The following is a 20,564-nucleotide window of genomic DNA, read 5'->3' on the forward strand; positions in this document are numbered from 1 at the left end:
AGAAGGAACTGCCATCGAATTTCGTAGCACCAAAAAGTAGACAGCAATATGATAGCGTATTTGGTTACAGCAAGAATGAAACCCTTGTGTCGTATGTCCCGAAAAAAGGAAAAACTGTAGTCCTCCTTTCGAATATGCATGTATCGTCAACTGAAGTTTCGGATGGTATAGAGAAAAAAACCAGCAATTATTCTACACTATAATGACACCAAATCTGGAGTTAATGTAGTTGACAAACTCTGTGCAACCTTCAGTGTAGCTAGGTCAACAAGAAGATGGCCTATGGTGATTTTTTTCCACCTGTTGAACATTGCAGCATCAACTCAAGAGTAATTTTCTTGGGCAACAAGAATAAATACTCAAATCGGCGCGAGTACCTCAAAACTTTGGCTCTGACTCTACTGCAAGATCATCTCAAAAGAAGAGCTCTTATTATGACTACGTGATGATATAAAGTCAATACTAGTAAAGTACAAACCTAAAGGACAAGAGCAAGAAAACGCTGAACAATCCTTGGAATCAGCAAACAAGAAAAGAAAAAGGTGCCAGTCATGTTACAGGGAGACAAAAAAGACATATCTCAGCAAGTATACATGTGAAAAATGCGGTACACATCTTTGTTTGCAGAAACACCCAAAAATAATTTGTGAACAATGTCTTTCTGTAGAGGGCAATCCGTAAAAAGGGACATGCTTTGATTAGTTCAATAATTTATTTGTATCTATAATAAAATCAATTTTTAAAAGAATCTCATGTACTTCTCCATTACAAAATGTCAAATATTTCTGTTAATTTGAAAGTGTAATGAGCCTGATGTTCACTTCTGTATTTGTAAAATCTGTAACAATAAAGGTAACTGCAATGTAAAACTAAAACGAAAGAAAAAGAACCTGTAAACTTACAAAAAATCCACCAAAATCATCGTATGTATCCACGAGATACACCGCGACTAGTGGCGTCATGGAAGTTGACGCGCCCGCTGGAGGGTTTAGGAGGTGAGCCAGTGTGGAGAGAGGGGGACCTGTTCGTCTTCTGTGAGCTCTCAGTAAGGCTGTGAATCCATAATATCGTTCCAACAGTGGATTGTGGTCGATCAGTTAGATTTTAATTATAGGACTCTTTTGAGTCTATGAAGATGTATCGGCATAGTATTTGTCAACTTGGCGATGCACGCAATGGAATCGTTTTCGCTTAGGACATGTGAGCCTCCACCACGCAGCACAGCCAAGCGTATGTGTCGGGCATACGTGGGAATTTTCAGACTATAAGTTAATCTGGAAGGTCTATGGTAATTTTCCGTGGCGTGCTGACGAAACAACAGGCTCCTGCGAACGTACGGATAACGAGAAAATAACTATTGTGGGTAGTATTTTCCGTACAATAGGCAATAAAATTCCTGATTCATCTTCTTCGTAAGAGCAGTAGCGGCCAAATTGCACTAAATTACGAGACCAGATTACATTTTGAGATATAAAGCTCCACAAATGATACAGGAGCGTGTATGCAGAAGACAAGACATAATTTGAAAAGAAAAATAGTCTTTGTTGGGTGTCTCCGATATTACGTCACGAGAGATACAAAGAGAATCAAACGTCAAACTATTTCGATTAAAAGAATAGATAAGACTGATTAAAGCTCTTTGTTTCCATTCAGCAACACATGAAACTGAAATAATCACAGTTGCAGAATCTTTCAGAGAGGTTCTGTGCTCCATAACGAAGAAGAACCCTTACCCGTTTACAATTGTAAGCTGAAATTTTTGCTTGTATGGACTGGAGAGTTTATACTCACGTTAAGGGCAGTGCTGAAGGCGGTCAAGAACAGTAATGCCAACCACTGACTAGGACAAACCGTGGCAGACGACTGGTTAGAGAGCATGTAGGTGGAAAGAAAATCTCTGGCCACAACAGATTCATCTGACCTGCTGTAAGGACTGTTATCGACAAGTGTTGGCGACCACATCTAGCGACGTGCAGCAGTCGCTTAGGCACTGGACTCACATTCGGTATGAATCTTCGAATCACTTATATGTAGATGACCCATGGTCTCACTAAATCCATTAACCGGCTTGCTAACGTGTTCCTCATCAAAGGACACAGTCAATTTTCTTATCCCTCTGGTACGGTAATGTGAAAATTACCTGCGATTAATTTCTGCTTCGAAATAACCATTAACACAGAACCGCCCTTAAGATAAACTACTAAAATCTGTGGACAGTGGACTATCTGAACGGGTATTAATACTTTGTGGACCTTGTGATAAAGCAATAAATGACATAAAATATCCAGCAGACAGATCCAGAGTTACTGAATGAGTAAGGAATTTTCTCTATTGAAATGAAAAATATTATTTATTGAAATAGTTGATGTTTTGCAATACAAACACAGACCCAGTGAAATACCTATGAATCAGAGTATTTCAATGGTAATAGTTGGTTGACACGATGTCTTTCAAAGTCTCAGAACAAACGTACTGGAGAATTTGGATATTTCTTCGTCGAGGTGTAGCGAATGACAGTTTTGTATAAATGGAAGTGTGCATGACAATATCCATTATAAACAGAAAGAAACGGAAGTGTCTGACCTCAAGAGTAAATCCTATCAGATAGTTTGAATACTTGAGGGTAACAATAACAAGAGATGGGAAACGAGACGAAAGAATCAGTAGCATGGGAGGTAAACGAAAAATGAAATAAACTGAAATGAATTTAATCTACGGTAGGAATACGCTCTTATGAGTCGCTTTGACACGCAAGTTTACTGTACCGCTGCAGCGTTTCGAGGGTTCACTCAGTTGGAACGTGACTGTATATCTAACTAATTCAGAGTTGTGCAGTAGGGTTGTGACAGGTCCGTACGCATGTTGAGGCATTTATTTTTCCTCTTTTTCTCTTCGAGTGACGGAAAGGAACAGCAGCTGCTGCCTTCCAAAGGTATTCCCTTTGTGCGAATACAGTACAGCGTGAGGCAAGGCGCTGCTTTCCCTGTGTGCCCTAGGGATATCGACGTCAGAGGGAAGAACGGAGGCGGCGGCGGCGGCAGCCCTGCTGCCTCGCCTGGAGGCGTGGCCGGACACGTCAGTGGCAGCCACGTGACTGGTACTCTGTGCTGGAACAATAGGGAGGCAACAGCCAAATTCATACTCCTAAATATGTGAAAACCGTGCCGGACTGAAGACAGTGGAGGACGTTCCAAACACACGGAAGATATCCTTAGATCTGTCAACAGCTCGAAACTTTTTAAGTAATCGAATGCCATACGTTGTCATCACGTACTAGGGTATACCGTCCGCTGTGAGACACGGAAGCGATACAGTACGGTTATTTCCTCTATATACAAAAACGAGGTGATGCCTGCAACTGTTTGCCGACGGCCTTGCTGTATATGGGAAAGTATCATCGCTAAGACAAAAAATTACAAGACATTTGACTGTGTAAATCACAATAGCCTTTCAAATAAGTTATACCATTTTGGTGTAACAGGAAATGCTGCAAGATGGTTCAATTCTTATATCTCTGACAGGAAACAAAGGGCTTTATTAGGAACGAGACATGTATTAAGCTATCAGGCATTATCCAACTGGCAACTATTTACATGGGGGGAGGGAGGGGGGGGGGGGCACAACATTCCATCTTAGAGCCCTTACTTTTTCTTGTATATATCAATGACATTTCAGCAGTAACATTACCATGTGCCATGATTGTTATGTTTGCCGATGATACAAACATTGCAATAAATAGTAAATCAAGTGTAGTCTTTGAAAGATCGGCTAATAAAATATTTCTGGACGTTAATTACTGGTTTCTAGCCAGTTCTTTGTCACTAAACTTTGAGAAAACACATTACAGGCAGTTCAGAACTCGTAAGCGGTGTCCCACGAGTATATGCCTAAAATATGATGACAAGCGGATAGAAGAAGTGGACAGTGTTAAATTCTTGGGATAACAGCTTCAAAATGAATTCAACTGGGAGGAGCACACCACGGAACTGCTGAAGCGTCTAAACAAGTCTCTATTTACAATGCGAATTCTGTCACATATGGGGGATATAACAATGAAAAAGCTGGCATACCGACAATACCAAATGCCTGGCGTTATCCCTCACCATGGACAACGCGGTGATCGAGGGCCTCAGCTTAACTGCAGAGAGTAGCGGCGCCTGCGCAGAATTTTCAGTGCCAATATACAAGCAAGACTGCGTGAAATAACAGCAGAAAACAGTCTGGGGCGTATCCGTTAGGACAGAGCGGGGAAATTGGGTGGTAATGGGCTACAGCAGGAGACGACCTAAGCGAGTGGCTTGGCTAACAGCACGACATCGCCTGCAGCGCCTCTTCTGAGCTCGTGACCGTATCGGTTGTACCCTAGACGGCTGGAAAACCGTGACCTGGTCGGGTAAGTTCCATTCCAGGTGATGAGAGCTGGTGGTAGGACTCGATAATCCGTGGACCCAAGTTGTCAACAAGGCACTGTGCCGACTGGTGGTGGCGTCACAATGGTGTGGCCTGCGTTTACATGGAGTGGAACGGACTGAAGCGTGTGATACAGCTGAAGCGATCACTGGCTGGAAGCGGCCATGTTCGCCTACGTGGAGACCACTTCCAGCGAATCATGGACTTCATGCTCTCATGACAATGCCCTATGACACTGGGCCACAACTGCTCACGATTGGTTTGACGAAAATTCTGGACAGTTCGAGCTAATGATTTGTCCACTCAAATAGCCCAGCATGTAACATAATCTAGAGGTCAGTTCGCGCACAAAATTCTGCGCCGGAAACACTTTCGTAAGTGTGAACGGCTACAGAGGCAGCATGGCTCAATCTTCCTGCACTGGATCCATGCCACTTCGAGTTGCTGCACTACGCCGGGAAGAAGGAGTTCCGACACGACATTAGGAGGTAGCTCACGACTTCTGTCACCTTAGTGTACTGTGAAGCAGGTTGGCTGGCTCAAGTCGCCAAGTCGGCGGTACTGCACATACTCCTGCAGCAAGCGACAAGGCAGATTTCCACACTCATAGTGACATTGGTGTTTTAGGATATGTGACGGGCAGTGGCGAATATGCACAACAGCCACACTGCACCCGTCTGAAAGTACTGAGTACTTTTTAACGAAATTAGTCTCACAGCCCTACCATGACGATGGGGCTGTGCTGGACGAGGTCACGCCGTTGGACATCGCAGTGGAAGTCACAGGTTTTAAGCCACGGCAGAGCATCATATCTACGCACTAAGTCCACCCCCACCCTGTCCACAAGCCTCAGTGCCATGCTGCTGCTGGCCACCCCAGGTCAGTTCCAGCAGCAAGCTGCCCCCGTGCACGGCAGCCTTCGTTCGCCATCGCAGAACTGGGGTGTGACGTTGTGGGCTCCTATACCGTGTCGCAGGTGGGTGCCACTAGCGGCTGTAGCAGATAGCCGCTGTCGACTACAAGCCACATCCTCAAAAGCATCTGGTACACATACAGGGTGATTCTATAGTCACTATACATTTTGTACTTAAACAAATTTTATTAACCAATATGTAATGTCACGGCGACTTATATTACAATAGGGCACAATTTCAGCATATTTCAATGTGACCACCTTGCATGTGTAGACACCCCCTCCAGCGCTCCACTGTAGATCAAAAAACCTGCCCCAGCATATCTGGTGTAATCTCAGCAGCTGCGGCTCGAATCCGCTGTGTTAATTGTTCAGTGCTGTGGATATTCACCTGGTATACCTTAGACTTGATAAACCCCCATGCAAAAAAGTCAGAGGGTGTCAAGTCAGGAGAGCTGGGTGCCCACGTCCGTAGAAAGGCACGACCAATCCATCTGCCGGGAAATGCTTGAATCTGATAATCCCAAACAACGATGGCAACATGGTTTGTGTAACTTCCGTGACACAGTACTCGTTAAAGCCTGTGCTATAGTAAGTGAGCGGGATTCACCTTATGAGAAATGATTTTCGCATGGATATTGACCGCATGTACCTGAATGGTGGCAAATCAGACTTACATCCACTCTGTAATAACAATGATTCGTCAAGTAAGTTCGAAATGCAATTACACGTCAGGATGGATCAAAAGCAAACCAGAAGATGCTACCATTGTGACAATAATACGGTCGCCAGCCTAATTAGGCATTAACTGACTTTCTTCCCTGTACAAGTTGGTATATATTCATGCAAACCAACAAGTTGTAACACTGCACAATATAGTAGAATTTTAGAATCAGAAAATCTATTGAACTGATAGTTCCACGTTCTGTACTGATATGAAAAATCATGAATACATGAATACTACAAACTTTATACTGTCTATTAATTTGATTAAAATCGGGCATAGGTTACCCTAGAAATTGTACTTTCATGCCACACACCAAAAGGTCAATTTTGATAAAGATAAAACACTAATAAATTTTGACTTTTATATTGACTTTAACTTTTGCTGGTCTAACCAATTTAGAAGACTTTAGAATTCAAATGAATGAACGGGGGACCCGGAATCTGTTATGATCGCTGTATTTAAAAAAATGATTACTGAATTTATTATTCATTCAAGATTTCCAGTACATAAGTCACTACTCTTTTCATCTTATTTACTGCTCATAAATGCCTTCAAATCTGTCCCGAAATAATAAACTTCATTACTATATCAATACTAAAGTTATCTTTCGCCTTCGTTAGACTTTCGCTATTCATTTACTGGTTCATTAAAAGAACATTTCTTTAAACACCATTCTAATATAGCTAGTTCTCCAAATCGTTGTTATTAACACAATTTTTAATTTTCATTTCGGGACACTCGGGTTGCAAAACGTTTGAAAAGGACCCTGTCTAGGTTAGTTGTGAGGATAATTAAATGATGGGGAAGTTCTGGTAAAATTTAGGTTATTATTGCGCAGTTCACTCTCTGATCCATATGAATACAGTACCAAAAGTGTCAACCTGTTAGTATTGATGCGGCGGTTGGCGGCGGCAAGATGTCGAGGCACAGAGCACACATACAACCACAGCTATGGCTCTTGACGTATCGGCTCTTTAATTCTTCTTAGCGTCGCAATACTTTTCCATTTAGTGCCTATGGGATTTTTCCATGCTGTGTGGGCGTTGGCACGGCATACCCGAGGCTCTGTGAAGCTATGTCTTCCGGGAGAGCCTCCTCGTTCCAGAAGGTGTTGCCCAAACCAGTGCCAAACTCCAACTACTACTGCTGAGCCCGTTGTGCCGTAGAACGCCCGCGCGCTTTTCCCGCGCTCGCCTGCCATCCATATTTTACCGCTTCCTGACATACCGGGTATTCACCCGAGGTTTTGCATTCTACATATCCTAACACATTGCCTACGTATGGGCCAGACGCACAGTTACAATTTTAAACATCTTACCACAGTTTCAACATTTGTTACATTTCAATTCTAGTACAATATTACTTGACATTTGACATAAACATTAATATTCACATTGAAACTTATTTACAGCTTTCTTAACATAATGGCATGAAACAAAAAAGAAATGAAATTAGAACATCAATTACATAAGTTTATCGTAAAATCAGATGAAAAGAATTACTTATGTGTACAAAAGTACTGAGTCGTTGTTGTTACAGGTGGTGCAGTATCCCGTTGAAAAACAAGGGTATCCATAATCCCATCACATATCAACTGGCGCTCTATACACTGTTCAAATGGTTCAAATGGCTCTGAGCACTATGGAACTTCTGAGGTCATCAGCCCCTTCAACTTAGAACTACTTAAATCTAACTAACTTACGGACGTCACACATATCCATGCCCGAGGCAGGATTCGAACCTGCGACCGTAGCTGTCACGCGATTCCAGAATGTAGCGCCTAGAACCGCTCGGCCACTCCGTCCGGCCATAAACTGTTCCAACATATCTAGGTATGTAGTTGCAATAACGGTTTGTTCTGCGAAAAAGAAGTGGCCGTACACTGTTGACCTCGTTATTCCTAACCACACGTTCACTTTTGCTGTATCGCGTTGCCAGTCGTGCAGCACACTTGGTTGTTCGTCTGCCCGGAACCTGCAGTCGTGACTGCTCACATGTCCACAGGTATGAAATGTAGCTTTATCACTGAACAAGACATTTTGAATCAAATTATCATTTTCCACAGCTTGTAGCAGCTCATGACACACAGCTTGTCTGGCTGCGTAGTCCTCCACTTCAAGCTTATGTACGACCTGGATATGGTTTGCACGTTTGTGCGGCTTGTAACGAAGAATTCTCCATACAGTGGTCTGAGGAATACCAAGCTCCCTGCTAAGTCTGCTGGTAGATGCGGAAGGGCTACGTGTGATCGCACCCTGCTCACTTTGCACCGTGTCTGGCGCTATGGACGGCCTCCCTGGACATGCAACACTAGCAGTACGCTGGAATTCATTGACGAGGGTCTTGATACCAAGCCTGGTGGGGCCTGCTTTCCGGAATCGACGGGCAGAGTCTGTCCGCACCTGATCATACGTCATTCCACGAAGACAAGCAGACAAGCACAAAAACAGCAATTCTTTCTTCTTTACTTATCATTCTGTCGTAGTACCTGCAAGAAACAGATATTCCGTTACTGTATCACTGGAATGCACTGTGACTTTAGAATCACACTGTATAGGGGTGAATAAAGGGTGGAAACAGCGCGGGAAGTGTATGTCTGAAAATAAGTGCAGATACTAGGAGAGCCTGCAGGTTGCGCCGTTGTATTTGATCATGAACGGCACGTTCGCAATGTCCTCTATATTTTGTAAATGTCAGTCGTGGTCAGAAGAGTCTTCTGTGTAGTAGTAGTAAGCGCATTGTGTTGGAGCTAAGCAGCTCCAAAGTGGGCAAGTTGTTGCCGCTCTTGGCGTGCGTGCTTCTGTAACGAAGGTAGTGGAACAGGCACCGTATCGGGTGCTTATACCCCTCTCAGGGAAAGCGGACGAAATTGTGTGTCGAGTGATCGTGACAGACGGTCATTGAAGAGGATTGCGATGAAAAATAAGAGGACTACTGCAGTAGAAGTCACTGCAGAACTGAAGATCGCACTCGTGACTTCTGTCAGCACTAAACAACACGAAGGGAGCTCCGTATGTGGGGAACTGCACGGCCAACTGGAAATCCGAAACCATTCATCAGAGGTGCAAATACCCTTAACAGGAAAACGTCGCGCTGAAGCCATGAAACCAACCGTATGGCACAATGGAAGAGCGTTAGTTAGTCAGATGTCTCTTGTTTCACAATGTTTCAAGTTTAGGGCCAAATCTGCGTTCCAAGAATGAATCATGGCCACGGTTCGGTGATGACTTGGGCTGCCATGTCGTGGTATTCCAAGGGGTCCATGATAATCTGCACCGTCACATTGGTGCCAAGGATTGTGTCACCATTTTGGTTGACCAGGTCCTTCCCATTACACAGTGTTTTTTCCCCGATGGTAATGCCGGGGCACCAAGACGACAGGCTCCGTATTCGCACAGCTCGCATCGCCCAGGACTTGTTATGTGAGGAAGAGGTTGAGTTGTCCCATCTCCCCTGGCCACCACAGCCACCAGATCTCCACATTATTGAGTCGTTGTTGTCTACTTTGAAGAAGAGGGTGAGTGGTCACTATCCACCTCCATCTTCGTTACCTGAAATTGGCACTTTTTTCCGGGAAGAACAGAATAACTTCACTTAAAACAGCACAGGAAACCAATTTATCAGTTATTAGACGACGGAGAGCTGTTTTGAATGCCAACGGCTTTCCTACAACGTATTAGGCGTGGTAACTAGTGGTTCAGCCGTTATTTAGGGGTATTATCTTCGATTAGTAATCTAAACATTCTGCATCGCGACTCCGAACCCAGGCACTGCTTAAATTGTGAGCAAAAATTATCAGTAACAGCCGCCGACGACTTTCGGCATAAAAAGTCACTTTCATCGTGCTAACTGTCTTGTCGAGAAAAGCACAGGGCCGGGCCGAGGTTCACGGCACTCTCTTGCCCTTGGGTGCGTTCAAATGGTTCAAATGGCTCTGAGCACTATGGGACTTCATCAGTTCCCTAGAACTTAGAACTACTTAAACCTAACTAACCTAAGGGCATCACACACTTCCATGCCCGAGGCAGGATTCGAACCTGAGACCGTAGCAGCAGCGCGGTTCCGGACTGCTCTGCCACAACGGCTGGCTAAATGGTGGGAAAGCCAGCAATGACCAACGGCATGAAAATGCAGATGGGAATGAAACTAACCGCATTAGGTAGACTTAATGTGTATGCATGAGACATGTGGTCTGAAACTGAGTCGTGGTCATCTCTGTATTGGCAAAACATATTCGAGTGTGGACCGCGAAGGGGAAGGTGCGTCGGCGCTTGGAATGTCTGAAGTTTGGCCGTAGTAGAAAAGCTAGAATAACTGAAAAGGGATGTGCCAAGGCTCAGTCTAGATATAGTGGGAGTCAGTGTAGTGAAATGGAAAGAAGATAGCGATTTCTGGTCAGACGAATATAGGATAATATTAATTGCAGCAGGAAATGGCACAACGGGAGTAGGATTCGTTACGAATAGGAAAGTAGGGCTGAGAATGAGCAACTGTGAACGGTTCAGCGATAAGATTGTTCTCATTCGACAACAACCCATCGGTGATGACATTAGTTCAGGTGTTGTTGTGGTCTCAGGCCTGAGACTGGTTTGATGCAGCTCTCCATGCTACTCTATCCTGTGCAAGCTTCTTCATCTCCCAGTACCTACTGCAACCTACATCCTTCTGAATCTGCTTGGTGTATTCATCTCTTGGTCTCCCTCCACGACTTTTACGCTCCACTGCCCTCCAATACTAAATTGGTGATCCCTTGATGCCTCAGAACATTTCCTAACAATCGATCCCTTCTTCTAGTCAAGTTGTGCCACAAACTTCTCTTCTCCCCAATCCTATTCAATACCTCCTCATTAGTTATGTGATCTACCCATCTAATCTTCGGCATTCTTCTGTAGCACCACATTTCGAAAGCTTCTATTCTCTTCTTGTCCAAACTATTTATCGTCCATGTTTCACTTCCATACTTGGCTACACTCCATACAAATACTTTCAGAAATGACTTCCTGACACTTAAATCAATATTCGATGTTAACAAATTTCTCTTCTTCAGAAACGCTTTCCTTGCCATTGCCAGTCTACATTTTATATCCTCTCTACTTCGACCATCATCAGTTATTTTGCTTCCCCAACAGCAAAAGTCCTTTACTACTTTAAGTGTCTCATTTCCTAATCTAATTCCCTCAGCATCACCCGATTTAATTTGACTACATTCCATTATCTTTGTTTTGCTTTTGTTGATGTTCATCTTATATCCTCCTTTCAAGACACTGTTCATTCCGTTCAACTGCTCTTCCAAGTCCCTTGCTGTCTCTGACAGAATTACAATGCCATCGACGAACCTAAAGGCTTTTATTTCTTCTCCATGGATTTTAATACCTACTTCGAATTTTTCTTTTGTATCCTTCACTGCTTGTTCAATATACAGATTGAATAACATCGGGGAGAGGCTACAACCCTGTCTCACTCCCTTCCGAACCACTGCTTCCCTTTCATACCCCTCAACTCTTATAACTGCCATTTGGTTTCTGTACAAATTGTAAATAGCCTTTCGTTCCCTGTATTTTACCCCTGCCTCCTTCAGAATCTGAAAGAGAGTATTCCAGTCAACATTGTCAAAAGCTTTCTCTATGTCTACAAATGCTAGAAACGTTGGTTTGCCTTTCCGTAATGTAGCTTCCAAGATAAGTCGTAGAGTCAGTATTGCCTCACGTGTTCCAATATTTCTACGGAATCCAAACTGATCTTCAACGAGGTCGGCTTCTACTAGTTTTTCCATTCGTCTGTAAAGAATTCGTGTTAGTATTTTGCAGTCGTGACTTATTAAACTGATAGTTCGGTAATTTTCACATTTGTCAACACCTGCTTTCTTTGGGATTGGAATTATTATATTCTTCTTGAAGTCTGAGGGTATTTCGCCTGTCTCATACATCTTGCTCACCAGATGGTAGAGTTTTGTCAGGACTGGCTCTCCCAAGGGTGTCAGTAGTTCTAGTGGAATGTTATCTACTCCCGGGGACTTGTTTCGACTCAGGTCTTTCAGTGCTCTGTCAAACTCTTCACGCAGTATCGTATCTCCCATTTCATCTTCATCTACTTTCTCTTCCATTTCCATAATATTGTCCTCAAATACATCGCCCTTGTATAGACCCTCTACATACTGCTTCCACCTTTCTGCTTTCCCTTTCTAAGAACTGGGTTTCCATCTGAGCTCTTGATATTCATACAAGTGATTATCTTTTCTCCAAAAGGCTCTTTAATTTTCCTGTAGGCACTATCTATCTCACCCCTAGTGAGATAAGCCTCTACATCCTTACATTTGTCCTCTAGCCATCCCTGCTTAGCCATTTTGAAATTCCTGTCGATCTCATTTTTGAGACGTTTGTATTTCTTTTTCCCTGCTCATTTACTGCATTTTTATATTTTCTCCTTTCGTCAATTAAATTCAATATTTCCTCTGTTATCCAAGGATTTCTACTAGCCCTCGTCTTTTTATCTACTTGATCCTCTGCTGCCTTCACTACTTCATACCTCAAAGCTACCCAACCTTCTTCTACTGTATTTCTTTCCCCCATTCCTGTCAATTGTTCCCTTATGCTCTCCCTGAAACTCTGTACAACCTCTGGTTCTTTCAGTTTATCCAGGTCCCATCTCCTTAAATTACCACCTTTTTGCAGTTTCTTCAGTTTTAATCTACAGTTCATAGCCAATAGATTGTGCCCAGAGTCCACATCTGCCCCTGGAAATGTCTTACAATTTAAAACCTGGTTCCTAAATCTCTGTCTTACCATTATATAATCTATCTGAAACCTGTCAGTATCTCCCGGCTTCCTCCATGTATACAACCTTCTTTTATGATTCTTGAACCAAGTGTTAGCTATGATTAAGTTGTGCTCCGTGCAAAATTCTAGCAGGCGGCTTCCTCTTTCATTTCTTACCCCCAATCCATATTCACCTACAACGTTTCCTTCTCTCCCTTTTCCTATTACCGAATTCCAGTCACCCATCACTATTAAATTTTCGTCTCCCTTCACTATCTGAATAATTTCTTTTATTTCGTCATACATTTCTTCAATTTTTTCGTCATCTGCAGAGCTAGTTGGCATATAAACTTGTACTACTGTTGTAGGCGTGGTCTTCGTGTCTATCTTGGCCACAATAATGCGTCCACTATGCTGTTTGTAGTAGCTTACCCGCACTCCTAGTTTTTTATTCACTATTAAACCTACTCCTGCATTACCGCTATTTGATTTTGTATTTATAACCCTGTAATCACCTGACCAAAAGTCTTGTTCCTCCTGCCACCGAACTTCACAAATTCCCACTATGTCTAACTTTAGCCTAACCATTTCCCTTTCTAAATTTTCTAACCTACCTGCCCAGTTAAGTGATCTGACATTCGACGCTCCGATCCGTAGAACGCCAGTTTTCTTTCTCATGATAACGACGTCCTCTTGGGTAGTCCACGCCCGGAGATCCGAATGGGGGACTATTTTACCTCCGGAATATTTTACCCAAGAGGACACCATCATCATTAACCATACAGTAGAGCTGCATGGCCTCGGGAAAAATAACGGCTGTAGTTTCCCCTTGCTTTTAACCGTACGCAGTACCAGCACAGCAAGGCCGTTTTGGTTAGTGTTACAATGCCAGATCAGTCAATCATCCAGACTGTTGCCCCTGCAACTACTTAAAAGGCTGCTGTCCCTCTTCAGGAACCATACGTTTGTCTGGCCTCTCAACAAATACCCCTCCCTTGTGGCTGCACCTACGGTACGGCTATGTGTATCGCAGAGGCACGCTAGCCTCCCCACCAACGGCAAGGTCCATGGTTCATGGGGGGGAGCTCAGGTATACATATCTAAAAGCGGGAGATATGGAAATAGAGAAAGTATGGGAGAGAATGGAACGAATAATTCATATGTTGAGGGAGATGAAGACACTTCATAATCATGATGGATTGGAAAGCTGTTGTAGGGGTACGGAAATAAGAAAGGGTGTCGAGTGTTCATGTACTTGGCAGCAGGAATATGAGAGGAGAACAGTTACTTGAGTTCCGCAATAAATTTCAAAGAGTAATACCGAATACTCTCTTCGAGAATCAAAAGAGGAGGAAGTATACCTGTAAAACACCCGGAGGCACAGGTAAGTTCCACCCAGATTAAATCACGGTAAGACAGAGATTTCGAAATCAGATATTAGATTGCAAGGCTTGTCCAGGAGAAAAATAGACTCAGATTTCAGTTTAGATATAATGAAGACTAAACTGATGTTTAAGGGAATCGTTCGAAGAATCACTGTGGAAAGAAGTTGTTATATCCTAACCAGTAATGCCACCCGAGCCCGCTGCCAAAAGGTTGGCAGCATCAAAGTCCGGACGCCGTCCGCATAAGCAGCGCCAGCGAGACAGGAAATCGCCGCAAGTCTGCGCGCGCCACCGCTGGCTTCTGGGTTCTTAAGCGCTGGAGTCGCGAGCGCTAGGATAGTTCTGTATTCGCCGCTCAGTTGTATACTCGCCACCGAATTGTGTACTTGCTAGTCAGTTGTGTGTTCATCGCAGCAGAGTTGTTGTTTGTCGTCAGCCGACGTTGACCTAGCCGCTCCGACTCGAACTAGACTTCACTACTGTGTTTCTGTATCTTCGTTAATAAAGATAAGTACCGACTTTTATTTAATCAGAGTGTTTGGGGTTTTCATCTTTCTGTTCACTGTTCCAGCGGACCGGTCGGCCCGCTATTAAAAGTGTGGCGGTGACTTCGTAAGCCGTTTCTACAGCGAATTGCTTGTCGCTACGAACACCGCCACAAAACTGGCGACGAGGACTTCCGAACTCGTGTGCAGGGCTGGTTCAACTTGTTTCTGGTTATACTAATTATAGCGATAAAATTTTGGGGGCTGGTTTAATTTGTGTTCACTATGTCTGCCGACTTACAACAGTTGATCTTGTTACAGAGTCAGCAAATACAAAGTCTGGTGGAAGTAATCGCCAAACAAGCGGCTAATCCTCCAACACAAAAGGAACAAGCACAGGCAGCACCACCTTTCCGTGCTTTTGATGCATCACGAGAAGAATGGCGAGAATATTTCGCGCAGTTGCAGGCGCACATGACAGTCTACAAAATCACGGGTACTGAGCGGCAGCTTTATTTAATTTCCACTGCAGGCGTGGAAGTCTGTCGACTACTTTGTAAGTTGTTCCCGGAATCCAAGGCAGAAGTTTTAGACTATGACGTTGTTGTTAACAAGCTTGCTGAGTATTTCGAGTCGCGAGTTCATGTGGCAGCAGCCAGATTCAAGTTCTTCAGATTAAAGAAACTACCACATCAATCTAATAAACAGTGGTTAACAGATTTACGGGGCCTCACCCGTCAGTGCCGATTTAATTGTGTGTGTGGAGCTTCCTACAGTGATGTCATGTTACGAGACGCTATTACTCAAAACATTGCAGATTCTCGTATTCGTGCTGCTATCTTAAGGTTGCCTGACCCGTCCTTAGAGACTGTGATGAACATCATTGAAGCCCAAGATACTTTTGACTATGCTGAGTGTGAGTTAGATCAGCCAAGTATTTCTCAAATTGCCTGTGCTAAGCAAGTTATGTCACGCCCGCGGCCCCACCGGCAGAGTCAGACTGTAAACACTAGCCGGCCGCGTCATGTTAAACACATTCGTCAGCCGCGTGTGCAAAATGATAGAGTTAAGTCTTGCCCTAAGTGTGTTCTTGTTCATCCTCGTGAACGTTGCCCGTTAAGAAACGCGGTTTGTCACTTTTGTCAAAGGAAAGGACACATTCAGACTGTTTGTTTGCGTAAACGCAAGAACAATTCTAGTGCTGCCCAGCCCATGGATATTCATGTTCTTCAAAGCCAGCCCGCCCAGAAGGTCGCGTTTAAAGACTCTTCCACGGTTCGTGTGGGTAATAAACTTGTTCGCAATAAGCCACCCACCCAGCCCTCTGCTATGCGACCCGGGCGTAATTCAAACGCTGTAAAAAGTAATGTACAGACTGCAAGTGAAGCGGGAGTTGTTGTTCCACCCGCCCAACCCACGAGTTGTCGTAAGCGGCGAACACGCGCTAAACGCGCTGATTTTGTGTCTTCCGCCTCCACTGCACCGATCCAGAGACAGTGTAATAAACTATTTGTGAAGCTACGCATCCAGGATAAGACCATCAATTTTCAATTAGACACTGGTGCGTCTGTGACTCTCATAAATAGTGCTACGTATGCGGCCATCGGCCGCCCTAAACTTTCAGCGGCAAAACATTTTTTGGCTACTTATAGTGGAGAACCAATTCCTGTGTTAGGTGTATGTAGCGTGCCAGCCACATTCCGTGGCAATACAAAAACAATTTCATTCACAGTGCTCCGCGCTACAGACAGTGTAAACATTTTCGGATTAGACTGTTTTGACTTGTTTGGCCTGTCTATCCAAGACAATGTGTTGCAAATTAATTCTGTTGTTGTTCCTCAAGACAGCATAACCGATTTGTGTAAACGATACAGTGACATATTTAAAGACGAACTAGGTTGTGCTGCGAACTTTGCCGCTCATATTACGTTAAAAGATAATGCTCAGCCTCGATTTTGTCGTGCTCCTCCAGTGCCTCACGCCCTCCGGGCACCTGTAGAAGATGAACTTCGTCGTTGGCAAAACAACGGTGTTATTCAACCCGTTTCAGCGAGCCAGTGGGCTTCTCCCTTAGTTATTATAAAGAAACCGTCTGGCAAGTTACGCTTGTGTGCTGATTTTAAGTCGACAGTTAATCCTCAGACTGTCATTGATTCTTTTCCTTTGCCTAGACCGGACGAGCTGATGGATAAGTTAGGGGAAGCTCGTTTCTTTTCCAAAATTGATCTCCGTGAAGCATATTTGCAATTGCCCCTCGACGAGCAATCACAACAGTATTTTGTCATAAACACGTCGTTGGGGTTGTTCCGTTTTCTGCGTTTGCCTTTTGGTTGTGCGTCAGCTCCAGCTGTTTTTCAGCGTTTTTTGTCACAACTTCTGGCTAATGTGCCATCGTGTTGCAACTATTTAGACGATATTGTTGTGTCCGGTCGGACGCCTGCTGAACATTTCCGTAATTTGGAGTGTTTGTTTAAAGTGTTGTCTCAGGCAGGCCTACGTTGCAACATCGATAAATGTTCATTTTTCCTTACGGAGCTGGAGTATCTGGGACATGTTATTAATGCTCAAGGCATTCATCCCTCCCAGTCACATTTAGCAACTATTCGTGATTTGCCCGCCCCTCGCAAACTGCAGGAATTGCAAGCAGTTCTTGGCAAATTAACATATTATGTTCGGTTTATACCTAATGCATCACAGATTGCTGCACCGTTGCATCGTCTCCGCCGTAAGAATGTTCCGTTTGTGTGGTCAGCTGATTGCCAATCAGCCTTTCAGCAGCTTAAAGAGGCTTTATTGAATGATCGTTGTCTGGTCCATTACGACCCTAACAAGCCTCTGGTGTTAGCTTGTGATGCCTCTTCTTTCGGCCTCGGTGCTGTGTTGTCTCACCGAGTCGGTAACACCGAACGTCCTATTGCGTTCGCATCTAAATTGCTAAACAAAGCTCAGTGTAATTATAGCCAATTGGACAAGGAAGCGTTGGCTATTGTGTTCGGTGTCACAAAATTCCATCACTACCTCTATGGTAGACCATTCTATTTAGCAACAGATCACAAGTCCCTGACGTCACTGTTTCATCCGTCTAAGCCAGTTCCTCAGCGGACAGCTCAGAGACTACAACGTTGGGCTCTTTTGTTAACACAATACCAGTATGAGATACTGTATCGCCCTACAGCTCAGCATGCAAACGCTGACGCGCTATCTAGATTGCCGATTGCTGCGGATGATGTCTTCGATTCCTCTGACGACTCTTGCCATCAGATTGACGCCGATGAGCATCAATCCCTCCGGGTTTTTCCGATTGATTATCGTCAGGTGGCACGTGAGACAGCTACGGATCCTCATCTGAGTTTACTATTACGTTTTGTTCAACGTGGTTGGCCGTCCAAGGCAAAGGACATATCGGATCCTGTGGTTCGTCGCTATTATCCGCAACGTCATCTGTTGTCTGTTTCGCACGGAGTTTTGCTGTTACGCACCGAGTATGACCAGCTTCGTGTAGTGGTTCCCCAAGTGCTCCAATCCAACGTCCTCGACTTGTTGCATCAAGGTCATTGGGGAGTGGTCCGCACCAAGCAGCTTGCCCACCGTCATTGTACATGGATCGGCATTGATAAGCAGATTACGCTGATGTCTACAGATTGTTCGACGTGTGCCGAACACCAAGCTGCTCCGCCTCAACGCTATTTTGAGTGGGCACGCCCTGCCGGTCCGTGGCAGCGAGTACATATTGATTTCGCTGGTCCATATTGGAATTCTCGTTGGCTCATCGTGATAGATGCATTTAGTAATTTTCCGTTTGTTGTGCCCATGCAGTCTACAACGTCTGCACAAACTATACAGGCGTTGACTTCAATTTTTTGTATTGAGGGTCTTCCAGAAGTTTTAGTGTCTGACAATGGTCCACAATTTACCTCTGCTGAATTTGAAAGTTTTTGTTCTGCCAATGGCATTCGCCATGTTCTTACTCCGCCGTTCCACCATCAATCGAATGGTGCAGCGGAACGTTTTGTACGCACATTCAAGGATCATATGGACCGCCTTCGTGCTACGCACTCTCGTCAGCAGGCCCTCATCACGTTCCTGTCGTCGTACCGGACCACGCCACGCGACGGCCCTTCGCCTGCGGAGCTTCTCCACGGCCGTCGTCATCGCACCCTACTACGGTTGTTGCACCCCCGGATCGACCCGCCGCACGCGTTTTCAGCGCAACGACGCCGTATTTTTCAGAGTTTATCACGGTCGCCGTCGTTGGGAACGTGGTAACGTGATAAGTGTTCAGGGTCGCGGTTTTTACACTGTTCAAGGTGCTACTGGGGTGCACAGGAGGCATCAGAACCAGTTGCGCCACGCTGGCCGCCCGGATTCTGCCGCTCGTTCTTTGTCCACAGATTTGGTCCGCGGCGGGTTCCAGCCGCGCCTTCCGACTTCGCTGCCGCCCCCAGGGCAGCAGCAGCAGCCGTCGCCGCTACCACGCCGACAGCCCGTCCCGTTGATGCCTCCCGCGCAGCTTCATCCGGGAGCGCCCCAGGTGGTTGCTCCGGCGCCTGCGGTCCCTCTTCAGTCGCCACCGCCTTCGGAGCTGACGGACGTCGACCCCTCAGGCGGGCCGCCTTCCCAAGCGGTGGCTGTGCAGCCTGTCCTGCAGCCGCTTTCCTTGGGCTCCCCCAAGGAGTCTGACACCGCAGCGCCTTGTCCGGCGCCCACTCAGCAGCCGTCCACGCAGCGTCAGGAGACACTGCCTCTCTTCGTGGGTCCCGACGTCCCGTCGCGTCCAGTACCAGAAGCTGTGCCCTTGGTCACAGGCGTGCACCCTGACCTCGGTTTTCAGTCGGTGTTTCCCGAGGCCCCGCACAGCCAATGCTGGGGTGCGGACCGGGGACTGCCACCGACAACAGTCTCCGCCCCGGTCTGTTCTGCTACACCTGCGGCCAGACCCCTCCCCCGCCGTCGACGCTCGCCACGTCATTATTCAACGACGGTGCGGCGATTTGGGGGGGAGGAGTGTTATATCCTAGCCAGTAATGCCACCCGAGCCCGCTGCCAAAAGGTTGGCAGCATCAAAGCCCGGACGCCGTCCGCATAAGCAGCGCCACCGAGACAGGAAATCGCCGCAAGTCTGCGCGCGCCACCGCTGGCTTCTGGGTTCTTAAGCGCTGGAGTCGCGAGCGCTAGGGCAGTTCTGTACTCGCCGCTCAGTTGTATACTCGCCACCGAATTGTGTACTTGCTAGTCAGTTGTGTATTCATCGAAACAGAGTTGTTGTTTGTCGTCAGCCGACGTTGACCTAGCCCCTCCGACTCGAACTAGACTTCACTACTGTGTTTCTGTATCTTCGTCAATAAAGATAAGTACCGACTTTTATTTAATCAGAGTGTTTGGGGTTTTCATCTTTCTGTTCACTGTTCCAGCGGACCGGTCGGCCCGCTATTAAAAGTGTGGCGGTGACCTCGTAAGCCGTTTCTACAGCGAATTGCTTGTCGCTACGAACACTGCCACAAAAGAAGTGAGATACTGAAGTACTGAGAAATGAAGAGAAGCGTTTGACGTTTATAATAGTGTGGACGCTCCGTAAGCAGTACCAGAGTAGGCAGTACAGCTGAAAAAGTACCGGACATCGCTAAAAGGAGAGTCATATATGTTAGACAGAAACATAGGTAGAAGGAAGGTAACTGCGAAGGTACCTTGGGTAACAGAGGAAATGCTTCAGTTGCTCCATGAAAGAAGAAAGTACAAAGATTCTCACTGAAATACAGGAATACAGTATTATAAATTTCTTAGGAATGAAATAAATAGGAAGTGCAGGACAGCGAAGCAAAAATGACTGCACGAAAGGTGTAAAGAAAAAGAAAAAAAAAACGATTGTCAGAAAGACTGACTCAACTTATA

This window comes from Schistocerca americana, chromosome 5, assembly GCF_021461395.2.
Source record: "Schistocerca americana isolate TAMUIC-IGC-003095 chromosome 5, iqSchAmer2.1, whole genome shotgun sequence".
NCBI classification, from domain to species: Eukaryota; Metazoa; Arthropoda; class Insecta; order Orthoptera; family Acrididae; genus Schistocerca; species Schistocerca americana.